The following is a 14,758-nucleotide window of genomic DNA, read 5'->3' on the forward strand; positions in this document are numbered from 1 at the left end:
GTGAAAGTAATATTAAATTTGACTAAACCTCAAGTAATATTAAAAAGCATAAAGACACGCCATTTCAAGAGAAAAATCACATAACAGCAGCATCATAAAGTAAAAAATGCTCATTTTAACAGTTCTATCCTACAAGAGAGGAATTAAATCATAGACTTAAGGACATTTCCAAAAAAGAAGATCAATCTTTAACCATACTCAAAATGATATAATTGTGAAGGTATGTTGACTATAACAGATTAATAAAATATTAACATATTAACAATATTTACTTCAAACCTTTGCTAATGAACCTAGTGTATCTGTAGATAAATGACCTTTTCCTCTTCTTTGGTTTAGCACACACTAGGTGATCCAAAGTTTTATGATCTTCAATTAAGTTGCACCTTTACACCAATGATCTGGAATTAAAATGGAAATCCATTCTGTTCCTTTCTCTCTCTTTTTACATTACAAACCCGGGCTCTTTCATATGTTCTAAGGCAAATAAACCAGACACAGAGTCTTCCTTTTCTTTTTTACCTATACCCTCCAAATTAGATTAGTCACCAACTGAAGCTACTATTTCCTAAAATTATTTTATTTACACCCTTCATCACTACTTCTATAATAAAATTTCTCATTATTTTTGTCTGATCTATTGTAAAACTCCCCTATCTTGTCTACTCTCTGTAGTTTCACCTCCGTGAACTATTCCCCATTCATCCTCCTTTTGTAGAGCAGTGGACCTAGAGCATGGTTCCCTTGTCAGCAGCACAGCATCACTCAGGAATTTGTTAGAAATTCAAATTCTTGAGTTGTGCCCCAGTCTTACTGAGTCAGAAACTCTGGAGATGGGGCTCAGCCATCTGTGTCCTAATACACCTTCCAAGTGATTACCATGCATGCTAAAAATTTAAAAAATCAAGGTTCTAAAGTGATATTTTTAAAAGGCAAAACCAATCATGTCACTTTCCTGCTTGAAACTCCTTTAATAATTCCCTACCATATAGAGGAGAAAGTCCAAGCTCTTAGGAAGATGTATAACATCACGTCTGTTCTGTTTTTCAGGGCTTTTCTTTCCATTTCCTCCCTCCCACCTAGTTTTTTAGTCATCTGAACATTTTGAAATATTCTAAATGCACCCAGCTTTTAATGCCTTTTCCTGGTGCACCTCTTCCCACACACAATTTATCCACCTGGAGGAGTTCTATTCATCTTTCCAGATCCAACTCAAATGTCCCCTTTTGTAGAATAAGTTCTAAAGACTAATTTCAATAATTTACTTACACCTTATTCCAATTCTTCCAGGCCCATCTACCTATTTTTTTTTTCTGAATTAACATTTTTAGATAACCAGGGCTTAAGAAAAAAATGAAGTCTGTTTACTGGATACAAAGAGGTAGAGATAGAAATGTCACTGCTTATTCCATCTCTCATGCTCCCACCCCTGCTTTAAGTATGAAAGACTGCCATCCATCTCTTGGAACAGTAGTGGCTCCATTTTCACCATGTGAAAATATTACAACAATTTGTGTATAGTTTCAAATCCACCAATGATATATGAACAGAAATGAGAAGAGTGATGCTCACCTCTACTCAGGAAAACAATTCTTGGTCATGCGAATATTGAGTGCATTTATCCCAAGAGGGAGAATCGGAAAACTTAATTTATTTGTTATTTCTCTTACACTGCTCAGACCCCCTTCCCCATATCCCCCATTCCCAAAGCAAACTGCTTGTTTCCAATTGATGTCCATAAATTGAACACTTTCTTGGCATTTGAGACCTGTTGTCTTTTGCTTCTAGGATACAGGAAGTGATGTGGAGGAGATTTTGCTGAGCCAGTTCTGAAGGTCAGATACCAACTGACAGAGACATTTATGTTTGTGTCTGTGATATGTGGTGCCCTCTAACACGTGGAGCCCAAGACAGAGAGCCCTTTGTCTTGGGTCTAAGTGCAGTAGTACTTAGATGTTCGGTACCCTCCTCCTACACAGAGCCAGAGGAGTGGAGTCAAGTTTTAAGGTGCTATCCTAAGGGAATAACTCCACTCCAACATATGTAGGAGTTAGAACTTTTATACATTTTAAGTATCTCATCCAACTTACGTCCATCAGCACATAAAGAGCTATCATCTTCTACTTGCCACCCAGCCCTTTCCCTACCCCCACCCCAAAAGATGATTACAGCAAAAGGAGTCTCATTTTTGGCTTACTTGTCTCCTGAACGGAGGTGGAGAAGATAGGTTTCATTATATTCCAAGAGAGTTATATTTAATGTTTTATGTTTAATATGTTTAATAAAATATGTTCATGTTTAATATATGTAACAGTATACTTTTGTGATTTGAATTCCTTGGTTCAGTTATCATTTGATTCATTATGTTTAAGCCAAAACATTCTGTGAGCCTCATTCTTATATGACTTGGGTACCTCTGTGGCCATAGATATGAAGGGAATATGAAATGGAAAATAGAAATTCATAAGGGAATCTTTCCACACATAGGCAGTGTGAATGTTAATTTCATATATCAACTTGGCTGGGCTACAGTGTCCAGTTTTTTGGTCAGACAGTAGTCTAGATGTTGCTGTGAAAGTAATTGTTTTGTAGCTGTGATTAACATTCACAATCAATTAACTATAAGTAATAGGTCTTATCACATTATTTGGTGGCTCTATGAGCAAAAAACTGGTTTCCGAAAGAAGAAGGAATTAACTCTGCCTCTAGAATGCAAAATAGGAAACCTGCCTAAGTTTTTACTGTGCCAGCTTGCCCTACAAATTTCAGACCCAAGACTGCAATGTCAACTCTTGTAGGAGTTACTAACCCATCTATCCTATAGATTTTGAATTTGACTGCTGCCACAATCTCATAAGTTAATTCCTTCTGGAGAACCCAACTGATACAAGTAGATATTTCCATTGTCTATTTTTATCCCAACCCCCAAAGTTAGACAGTCACCAAGACAATGTAAACGTACATATGTACTGTATACCATCTCTCTATACCTTCCCCTAGTATATGGTACAAACACTATCTTTAGAATTTATGGCATAATGTTATAATAATAGACCTAGAAGTCTGTCGCCTGTTCTCCTAAGAGTTCTTTACTTGCAGAGGCTGTTTTATTCATTATTGTATTTCCCAAGGCTAGAAATTGCCAGTCAATGCATGCTCCATAAATATCTGCCAAATGTTAAATGAGCAAAATTAACACCTAACTGGATCAGTTGGCATATGATAGAAGATAGGAGTAAGAGATGGTGGAAGAGCAAAGAGGAAAAAAAAAAAAAGAAACACAAAGCAGGGAGAGGGTGGGATGTAGGAAGGAAAGAAAGGGGAGCAAAGAGACAGTCTCCCTGAAGCTCAGACTCCGCATGAGTTGGTATTCCGCCAGTTTTCCCAAGCTCTGAGCACAGTCTTAATCACCTCTCTCACAGCGACACTGATAGCTCTGGCTAAGGAACTTGGTACCTGCAAGCAATTAACTTTAATAAGCCAGCAGGTGATTTCCTTAAAAGAATGCTGACGAGTGGATATGCTGACAGCAGCTCTAGATTCTCTGGTTACTCAGCCATGGCTTCCACCTTTGCCCTTATGAACTCGGTCTGTAGTTGTGAGTAATGAATGAAAAGGTAGCCAGACTGTGATTCTTTAAACAGTGAAACTTGTAATCAGCTATATGGCATGACCATATATTAAAAATAGTACCAAAAAGTCTCTTCAACTTACAAATAAAAGCAAAAGGCAACATGTAGTAACAGCTCACATTGGCACAGCACTTTATAGTTTCCTTAATGTTTGTTAAATATGGGAATGTGAAAGTGCTTTGACCTGTATGAACCTGTCTTTGTTGTTGTTCTCTGTACCTATCATTCCATTACCTAAGGCAGACTCCTGGGAATGATTCTAAACACTTCTTTCCCCATGTCAATAATTCTTCAGTGTTGTGATTGCCTTATGGTCCTATTTTATTTCCTTATTTACTTTAAATGCAAAGACAACCCAATGGGCCTCCCTGGTATTAGTCTCAGGCATCACCTATCCTACACCATTGCTGCTGTATCCTCTTTCCAAAATATGAATATTATTTCATTTTCGTGTTCACAATTTTTCAGTAGTTCCCCATTGCTGGCTGAAAATAATGGAGTCAAATTTTATTCAAGAGTTAAGTTTTAAGGAAAAAGGCAATAATCATATTTTACTGAAAATTAACAATGAATATGCTTTAAATTGCCCAACAAAATACAGTATACGCCTCATTATATATGAAACCCTGTGTAATAATGCATGTGTTTGTGTATATAGTAATTTAAAGTCTATAATAAAGAGAATGTAAACTTCACGAGGCCAGAGATTTTCATTTGTTTTGTTCACTGATGTACCTCAAGGGCTTGTCAGATGACAGGCAATCGATAAATATTTGTCAAGAATAGGGAGAAGCATTTTCAATGATACTATTTAAATTCTCTCCCTCCTCCTGTCTCTCTCTAACACATGTATCACTAAAATAACTAAAATAAATGTGTGGTGCTACATCAGTAAATTTACATTTCTTTCTGTGCACTAGATAAAGTCTTTCATGATCTGTGCTATCCATCTTGCTCCCATACTTAATGCTTTAATGTATCAAATCACTCAATGTTCGCCATATATGCTGTGCTCTCACTGACATCTATACATTTGCACTTTGATTCCTCAGGCCAATTTAGGTGTCCTGTGCTCTAAAAGAACTTTACTTTTCCTCCATTTTAAATATTCATCAAATATTTAAAATGAATTGCATTTTCATTGTTTTCTTGTGAGTCTGCCTTTTAGATTCGGTTCTAAGATTCTTGAATGTAAAATCTATGTCTCTTTACTAGCTGTTTCTACAGCACAGTGCCTGGCATATCGATAAGATATACAAGTATATGAAGTTATTTGACTTGTATTAAGTGTACATCTATCTGTTGATCGCTATATCTGTTGGGCTTAGCATGAACCCCTACTCATGCCAGGTGTTCCTTCTAGTTCCATTATGGCCAGATATGGTAGCTTAGACAAGTCACACGAACTTTCTGATCCTAAGTTATCTGAGAATGCCTGTTCTGATCTTTAGGAGCAAAAGATATACTCAGATTATTTGACTAACTTAATGAGCAAATAACTTCGTATGAAAGTCAGACTACAGTAAACATTCTTTAGTCCAGTATATTTAGTTCACCATGTAGCAGCTTGAGCACACAGGACATCCATGAAACTGTGTCAGAAAAATCAGCAACTCGATGATCTTGGAGAAATATATGAAACAGCAGTGCCTGGTGATGCTCTTACGTGGTTTGTGGGCAAGAGACTGTTCTGAAGAGGTCAGATGGTCATATTTTGAGATGTTTTCCTATGCAAATGTATGCCTACCAGGCATTTCCTTGAGAAGGGGGCCTCTGCTGTAGGAAAGGGAAGACCTGTTCTTTGGCCTCTGTGGTAGCAGCTGAGCACTAGTGCAATTAGATACTAATCTTTAGATACCTGCATTTAAACCCACATCCCAGGTGGGAATGTGAGTTTGGGTATTTAGAAACCTTTTTCACAGTGAGGGCCAAAGGAACAGGTGAAAGCAGAGGGTGGAGGAGAAAAGAATAAAGCTTCCTGGCTGTTAAGAAGTTGCTAACATACATGCCTACATGTACGCATATATATAAACAGAAAAGCTCAATGAAGAACACACCTTCTCAAACATTAATTAAATGTTTACTCTGATTTGGGAGATGTCATCAAGCTAGCAGAAATATTGCCAAGACCTTCCCTTTCCTTATGCTACCTCCAGTAAAAAAAGAGGAGAGTGAAAGAAGGGGAAACAGAGCTCCTCACTATTAGGATTTCTTGGAAACAGAGATAAGTTGAGGGGCTATTCTGAAAGTGACATGGTAAAGAGAGTCATGTCGGAACACCCCTACCCTCCCGTCTTCCTGCCAAAAATCCCCTACTCTCCACTATGAACAGTTGGAGAACAAAGCAAGACAGCTGTTGAAGACCAAGGGCACACCATCCTTTCACCTGCAGCAAGACGATACGACTCCTGCCCTGCAGGCTGGGCTGACCTTGGAGCACACTGTGCATCAGGCTCCTTCGTCAGGATGGGGGTCCAGACACGACCATCTTCTCCCTCAAGGGACTGGGGAACACTGAAGATGGGCAGAGCAGATTTCCTGAAGCTGACTGACTTACACGGGTTATGGGTAAGGTGGTTTGATTTACAAAAAAGTGATAAATCTTTAGAGCAATGGTTGTTAAGGTGTGGACCTCAGAGGTAATATAAGATGACCCATGAGGTTATGGAAGAAAATTAGCTTATTTATATTTTCTTCCCATTAAACTTGATTCCTTCTCTGCGTTTTTAAGACATACATGACATTAGTATAGTAGTGCATATATGTGGTTTATAAATAAAAACACATATATTAGGGGTATATCCTCAAGAATATTTTGATAGACATGAATGATTTAGAAAGTTTGAAACCACTGCTCTAACGAAGGGCCATGAATATTTACTGCAGGCTGTGCTGTAAAGTTTAGGTAATTGTTCAGATTCAGGGAGGAACTAGAGGTTTCCTCCATCCAGGTGCCTGGTAAAAATGATAAATGTCCTGGATTGCTTTTTACAAAAATAAATAAATAAAAATTAAACCAGAAGAGAACAAGGGAGGCTGCTCCCGACTGGGGGATGGCGCTGAGATCATGAAAACAAAAGGTGAAAGCAGCAAGAGGGCCTCTTCATCACATCTATTAACAACAACAGCCAGAAAAGAAGTAATTGCAATTACTTATTGAATCCCTAGTAAGCTCAGGCACTTTGCTAGCCACCTTTTCAGCATCACCGTTCATTCTCATGATGACATATCCATTTTACAGATGAAGGAAAAAACTCCAAGACAATAAATGGTGCGACAAGTACACTTGATGCCAAAGCCACTGTTCTTGACACTACCATGCTATCTCAAGAGCATGGATCACGAGTGACATTAGGAAACATTCAGCGAGAGCAGACACATATTATAGTACTTCCAGACATTATAATATGATCAGGCTACATTTACCAGCTTTTTTTTTTCTTTTTTTTCTTTCTTTTTTTTTTTTTCATTAAAATCCTAAACTGTGGCCAATGTCTTTGTAAATACAGGATTGGTGCTGGCTTTCTAGGCCATCAAATAGAGACTAGATTTCCCTCAATTGTAAGTGTGCCCTCTAAGTTTAAAAAAAAAGTGTGACACCCACTGGGAGAATCAGACCCTCTAGCCAAATGTAATTATTTCCATTACAAAGAAAAGCCAAGTTTATCTACTTATCCTCAAACACTCACACATCTTTAATAATTTCGAGTGTACTCTGCACCTGTGTTCACCCTTTCCGGAGACTTTCCATCCAAATGTGTGGTTCTAAAATCTTTGACAGCAACAGCAAACTTCTGATGGCACTTCTCTAGGTCTGTCTTTGTTTTAAGCCTTTATTCATATTTGAAAGGAATTTCAACTGTCAGCCGAGCAATAAGGATCACATATGTCCTGAGGGAAAAGTGTAGTACTTGAACAGATCCAAACTTGGTGTCAGTGTCCCTGTCCAGGTCTGAGAGCAGTGTGACCCCAGCAAGGTCAATGTCCCTTTTGTCAAGTCATGGGGTGAGTCCAGTTGACTTCTGAAGCCTTTTCTACTCTACCATTCTAGGTTCTTAGCCACTTCTTTTGATTTTCATGGACTTTTTCTTTGTTCTGCTCCTATCTACCAAGAAAAAATAAAGAAAATAGAGAGCATAGAAGGGAGCCGACCAACCAGACCATTGCTTTATAACTATTTTGATATAAAATCATTTGTTTCTTTCTTTATGAAGAGCACGAGATACATTCCACTTGTTTTTACAGACATACATACATTTTCTCATTTGATTTTTTGAAAAATTTTGAAGTATTCTGTACTTTTATGACCATTAGGAAGATGCTGATGTTGCCATTTTAACCTTTTGTTGTTGTTTAAATTTCATGCATCACACAGCCCAAAGACCCTGAGATCTTGTTCGTGTAGTAACAAAGAAAGAAGCACAGAGTCTGTCCAAAGAAGTCTCCCATCTGAAGTCACTCTCCAGCTTGAGAGCTTTGGGCTTAGTAACTGCTCAAACCAACAGGGATTAAAAAAAAAAAAAAAAAAAAAAAAAAAATCTTAGGAGCTCTTTCTACTCTCAAATGGAATATTTGTGGATGTCTCTTCAGAGCTACAAATCTTTGAGCCCCATGCGAGCACTTCAATTTATCTTTGCAATATCAGTCCCCCCGTGACACGAAAAGAAATTAGATAAGAAGCAGACTTCATGTGGGCAAGTTGGCTTGTCAAGTTAATACACAGTGAGCATCTGATGTTTTTCCTCTCTGAGTTAAAAAATAAAATAAAATAAAAATGCTTTGTGAGCAGATTTTTTTTTTCTTTTTTTGAAGCCAACAAAACTTTTGCCTGGGCTTATCAGAACCTCCTCTTCCCTTCAGTTCCACCGCTGCCTCATTCCCCTTTTTAGCTCCAATCTCCTCCCACCATAACTCTTTTCTGATGGTCTCTCTTCCTTAGTTCTACTAAGATGGCTTTACTGATGAACTCCACCTGCATGTTCAGGACCATTTCAGACTCCCCAGTTAATCCTTACTGGTTCAGCAAGCATCCTGACAGGCTCGGTTGAAGCATCAGCAGGACTTGGAATTAAGCTGTGTTTCAACTGAATCTGGGCTTTACACTTCCAGCAATGAGCCCTGAGTTTCCACAGAGCCCTGGAGATGCACTATCCTGGAACCCTGCCATATGTCGGTCCGAGTTACAGACCACAGTATCTGCCTTGATCACTGCTCCATAACCTGTCTAATGACTTGACTCCTAGACATGTTTCTTTCTAGAATTGGGGACTGCATTGAACCCAGCCCCTCTGTCTTTGTTTTTAGATTTTATCTAGTTCTTGCCTGCTCCCAGAGTCCAGGGATGGAGTGAGGAAATCTGTTCCCCACATTCCAGATCACTGTCTGGAGGTCCTGGTACTACTAGACAGATCTCATAAAATTGTTTCACCTTTCCCAGGTTTACAGCCTGAAATCTCTCCATATGTTGCCTTACCCACCACACTGTACCACCTATGACAAAGATTAGTTTTCCCTTTGAACAAAATTTCTCCACTTCTTGTCATAGCCAGACTCTGCAGCTCATTCAGGTTTTTTTCTCACCCTGTGGCAATGACCTGTTTCCAACATGCTTTGAGGCTGAGTCTATTCTCACTGAAAAGATACGTTCTTCCCTTCATCCTTCTGAGTGTTCTGTGTGTACTTGAATCAGTAATAAAATCCTGTTCAAGTCTTGTTTAACTTTTACTTAAGTATATTAATATTACTTTTCTAGGCCACGAGTGGCATACTGGAAGCCTGATCTAGTCTACCAAAGTATAATACTTCTCTAAGAAGCAAATTTGTATTCCTTGCATAGCTAAGGAGCCACTCTCTCTCACCTTATACTTCACGGAGGTCAATTCCTACCAGCTTAGCCTCTCAGGGAATTTAAAATTTTAACCATTGACATTCCATAGCTAATAATACTGTATCACACATTTTAAAGTTGCTAAGAAAGTAGATTTTAAAAGTTTTCGTCTCAAGAAAAAAAATTTTTGTAACTATATAAGGTAACAGATATTAACTAGGCTTATTACAGTGATCATTTTGCAATGTATACAAATATCTAATCATTATGTTGTACACTTGCAACTAATACATTACATGTCATACATTGATTTAAAAAAAAAGAATAGTAGAACAATTGACTAATTACTCTGAATGTAAAAATTTTTGTTTCTAACAATATTAGACTGTTAATCTGTTTATTTTTTTTCTAAGTGAGGAGAAATAATGTGTCACTATTTTAATGATGGTTAGTACAGTCTACAATTAAAAATTCAAAAGGATTTGGATTATGTAAATTGTCCGAGGATTACGTTTTTGGATTAATCATTTACAATTTAAATTGCTTTTTATTAAATTACCTAAAATCATATACACATAAAGAGAATTTCCATAGTCATCTTGAATTCCTCCCTCTTACTTTCCCCATTACCTAATTGGTTATGTAATCTTACAGAATTACCCATAAGTCTCAGTTGCCAACTTTTTTCCACTCTACAATCACTCATAACTGGGACATTCTTTATTCTTGAATAGATGACACTAATATCCCTTTCCTCTTCTTGAGAGAAATTGGTTTTCTTAGAGTACGTCTTTGATTTTTGTCACTTCCCGTCCTCAAAAATATTCAGAATGGCCCCATTACATTCCAAACTCCTTAGAAAGGTCTTCTAAGATTTAGTTGCAATATAGTTTTCTAGAATACTTTCTCACTCATTTTTTAAATATTTATTTTATTCTTCAGTTAAAGTGAGCTCCCTTCTCTTCCCAGTTTAGGCTCGTAAATTTTTTCTCTTTGCACTGCTGCTCTTGTAATTGTTTTGTTTCGTTTTTTTGTTTTGTTTTTTTTAAGTTAGCATTCCCTCCTACCACCCTGCCCAATGCTCCATATCTCCATATTTCTACCTACAGTCCTTTACAAATGGAAGCAATAGTGTTACAGCTAATATTTCAAATTATACCTTTGTGCACATGCACAGACCTAGAACACTTTGTCTTATTGCCAAAGAACATTATGAGACAGGACTAAGGTCATCAAAAACATCTTAAATGCCAGTCCACTGCACAGGACATTCTAAAGCCATCTGACTTACTTCTTCTTGATGAAAACAAATTCCAGCAGGAACTAGAATGGTGACTCTTATTGGGAATAATAGCATGCATACAATTCCCTGCAATGGCTACCCGAAAACAATGGCATAAGTTAATAGCCTGTGTTGTCTCTTAACTGTCCATTGTCAGCAATAGGTTTTGCTCTATATAGTCTGGATTCCCGGTTGCAAGGGTCTTCACTAGCAGACAGAAGTGCTATAACGAGAACAACTGGAGAAGGGAATGGTGCAGGCAACAAGCCAGAAACCGAGCTGTATTGCAACTGCCTAGTCGGGGAAGCAGAGGAACAAATAATTGAAATTAGAAAAAAACAGATTTTCAGAGGCAGGAACGGTCTCATAAATCAGACTTGAAAATTTAATTTGAGGGCTTTCCTCCTCCTTGCATCATATTTTTTCCCTCCTGGAGTTGTGCTACAGGCCTGAACAGAGGAAGTGGAATGTAATTAATCGATGTGAATCTGCTTCATTAATAGATTGCTATTCCTTGTACTTCCTCCAGTCAAGAATGTTTCTAAAAATGCTCTTTGGCAAAAAATGCTACATACTGTCTGAAAGCGTAGGTCCACTGCAGGACAAGAAACACTGAAATATTTGCATGAAGAGAGGACGTTTGTTACTGAGTGATAGAGAAATTTAGTTATGTAGCTTATTAAATGTTCTGCCTACAAATACTATTCTGGCTTTTTAATGTTCAATCAAACCTGCTTTCTCACAGTGATTAAATAAAATGTCGCCACAAGACAGTGAGATGTGAACTTCCCTTTGCAGTTCACAAGTAGTCTTAAGTCCCCCTAGAAAACACACATGGGTATGAATCTCTGTACCCACAGCGGAGAAACCATTAATCTGCACTAATAAAGGGGAACAGCAGCTAATCATAGCTCATTTATATTTGGCTTTGGAATGTGTTACGTGGTTTTTGGCAGAAGATTTACCTTACTAATTATGTCTTACTTAAATTAATAATACAGTTAATTTGCATTCCCTTCGCACCCACCAGTTGACAGTGAGAAGAAATATACTAAGTGATGAAGGGAAATAATCTTGGAATTTCCGGTTTCTATGAATAATTTGTGTGTATATATGTGTTATTATACATACATTTAGAATAAAAACCCTCAACATATGAGGAAATATGAGTTAAAATTATGTGTGAAAATGCCTGTCATTTATTGGCTAATTCACAACATCATTGTGAAAAGTTTCTCTGTAGTTTCCTCTTACTCCTTCTGAGGGTGATAAATTAGGAAGTTAAACTTGTAATCAACAAATGAGAGTGTAGGGCACCTACTATATGCTTAGCACTGCGTTTGCTGTTATAAGAGGATTTGAAGAAATATATTTTCTGCTTTAAGATCTAAAAATCTGGAGAGAGAAATATAGAGACTCATTCCTGAAACGCTCTAGTTGATATTTATCTTGTTTCTACAGGTTATCACACTGTTCTAAACCATCTCCTACAGATCTCGATTACTGATATGGGGGTGATAGTAGCAATTAATGGATTTACCTTTGAACAGAGTCAAGAAAGTTGAGATGGGGTATCTGATTTCCTAGTAAACGAAGTCCACGAGCAATAGATCCTTGCATCTTTGCAGAAGTTCTATAAAGTGGATCTTTAAACTTTAAACTCTCCTCTCCCAATTTAGAATCAAGAGTAAGTAATATCCTCTAGCAATTCTACACTGGCATAATCATATCGTTCACTCAACTTTCAATACTTTCCCGGACAAACCCAGACAGTTGGTCACCCTGACAGATATGAAGATTCTAATATCCTTCATCTGAATAAAGTGCCTGATAATATAGTGTCGATCTACCTGCTTTTTGAAGAAATCATTAGAAACTGGATATGGAAAGCAAATCTCAAATGTTTTACAATACCAGACATACTGATTTGAGAGATTGTAATACAATAATTTTTACCTCTCCCACTTTTAGTGCAAATGTTGTGTAAGGCGCTTGCAAGTTCAGCTAAGAAATAGCCAGTTCCTGCTATTATTTATTTCTGATTAGTTAGTCCTTTGGGCCGATATGTATTTATTGGTATCATTACAACATTACTGGAAAAAAAAATATGGCTGGATTTAAATCTCTTCAAAACTTCTTCCTTTTTGGACTTGGACAAATTATTCATTTTCAGTGAGTAAAAAATGTACACCAATACCCAGGTCATAGTGTAGTCATAAGAACTAGAAATAATATATGTTAAATGCTTTAGCAAAATTCTTTGTTATGACAGGAGTAGTCCCTTTCTTTGAGTGGAGCCATACTTTGATTCTTTTTAATTGCAGTAACAAAAATTTTAGGACATAAAAATCAGAGAACAAAGAATTTTACAGGCTCTTTTCATGGGATAAAATGGGAAATTAGGAAGAATAAACATGATACAATTTGATATTTAAAACCTGCATCTCAACAGTTTATTAGTACATAAAAAGTATATGCCAATATTAAGCTCAATAGAAACACTTACTATGATACAGCTTTGAAAACCTTAATCAATAGGGCTAAATTAATAAATTGCCTAAGTGAGATGATAGTCTCATATTGTATTATACCTCTTGGACCAATTCAGAAATAACTACATTCCATTCTGAGCATCACATGGAAAACTATTAACAAAAACAAACTGGAAAATATTCAGAGGTGAGTGGTTCTGATAATGAAAGGGCTAAAAGTAATCATTAAATGGACTATAAAATTTACCTTGGAGAAGGTGGAGTGTATGGAGTACCTGAGAAATGACTTCAAATATCTTAAGGGTTATCATGGGGAAGAACCCTTAACAATAGAGTAATGCCTATTGGGTAGACAGATTTTTTTTTTTCATTTACATAGTGGAGATGATTCATCTTATTGAAAAAATTATGGATGTGTGAGCCAACAAATCCAATGGAAATTTTCATCTCCCATTAAGTAGCAATGTGACACAAGATATTAAGCCTCTTTGAGTTTATTTTTCTAAACTGTAAATCATGTAATAAGGTTGGTGTAAGGTTTAAGTAAGGGAACATGCATGAAAGCACTAGCATAGTGCTTTTAACTTAATGGATGCTCAATAAGAATCTCTTTCTGTTTCTAACAATTATATGTAAAAGATGTTCAAACATGGAATTAAATGCCATGGCAGATAGTGATTTTTCCAATTCCAGGAATTACTTAAACCAAAGCTAAAAACAACTAGGAAGAATATTAGAGAAGAGAGTCAAGCTTCAAAACCAGAATTAGATTACTTCCTGAATTCCTTCCATCCCAACTTTAAGATTTTCTGATTGTAGACATTAAAAAAAAAAAAAGTTTTCCTTAGAAAAAGGTCAATGAGTGGCAACCGATATATTTACAGGAGTAAGCACAAATTGATCAATATTTGGATAATTATTCTCTGTTAATTCAAAGTATGTAATGGTCCATTTTACACTGGTCGAGGGAAAAAGTAAATGAAATTGGTAAATTCTAATGCAGACCATGCTTTATTAAACAAGAGTATCTTTCTTTGCTACATGTATAGATCAGTTCTACATTTTCAGAGGACACTCAGACAATGGTCTAAACTAATAACCTAGTGTTCCATTCCTTGATATTTATATTAAGAAAATAATTCTTCTTATGAAATAATTCTTTAAAAAAGGTGAACTAGTAGGATAAATAAAGTCAAGAAAGGAATGAAATACACTAAAAAATAAAAAGGAGTTTTAGTACATTAATTAGTGAAATGTTGAATTCAGCAGTTGTTTTGACTAATGCCATGAACTCATCCACTGTATTCTATGAAGAAAAGGGAGAAAATCATTTGTTAAACAATTAGCACAAAAAAAAAAACCAAAAAAACAATTAGCACAGCCTGCTAGGGACATATGTTAATCAAGTGATGGATAATATTTTTTATATATAAAATTTAAAAGGTAAATTTTGTTGTGAGGATTTAAACACAAATGTAAAACTTTTCTTTAAAATGTGATATAGGAGACGCTATAGATTTATTCA

The 14,758-nt window shown here is 36.5% G+C and overlaps 1 protein-coding gene and 1 pseudogene across 3 annotated transcripts in view; one reads left to right on the forward strand and one right to left on the reverse strand.

The window, feature by feature from the left end:
- Positions 1–9,128, forward strand: part of LOC117036273 (sperm acrosome-associated protein 9-like) — a 30,692-nt pseudogene extending 21,564 nt beyond the window's left edge.
- Positions 1–14,758, reverse strand: part of CTNNA3 (catenin alpha 3) — a 1,431,866-nt gene that overhangs the window by 662,542 nt on the left and 754,566 nt on the right. The window lies entirely within an intron of this gene.

Source organism: Rhinolophus ferrumequinum, chromosome 16, assembly GCF_004115265.2.
Source record: "Rhinolophus ferrumequinum isolate MPI-CBG mRhiFer1 chromosome 16, mRhiFer1_v1.p, whole genome shotgun sequence".
Lineage (NCBI taxonomy): Eukaryota > Metazoa > Chordata > Mammalia > Chiroptera > Rhinolophidae > Rhinolophus > Rhinolophus ferrumequinum.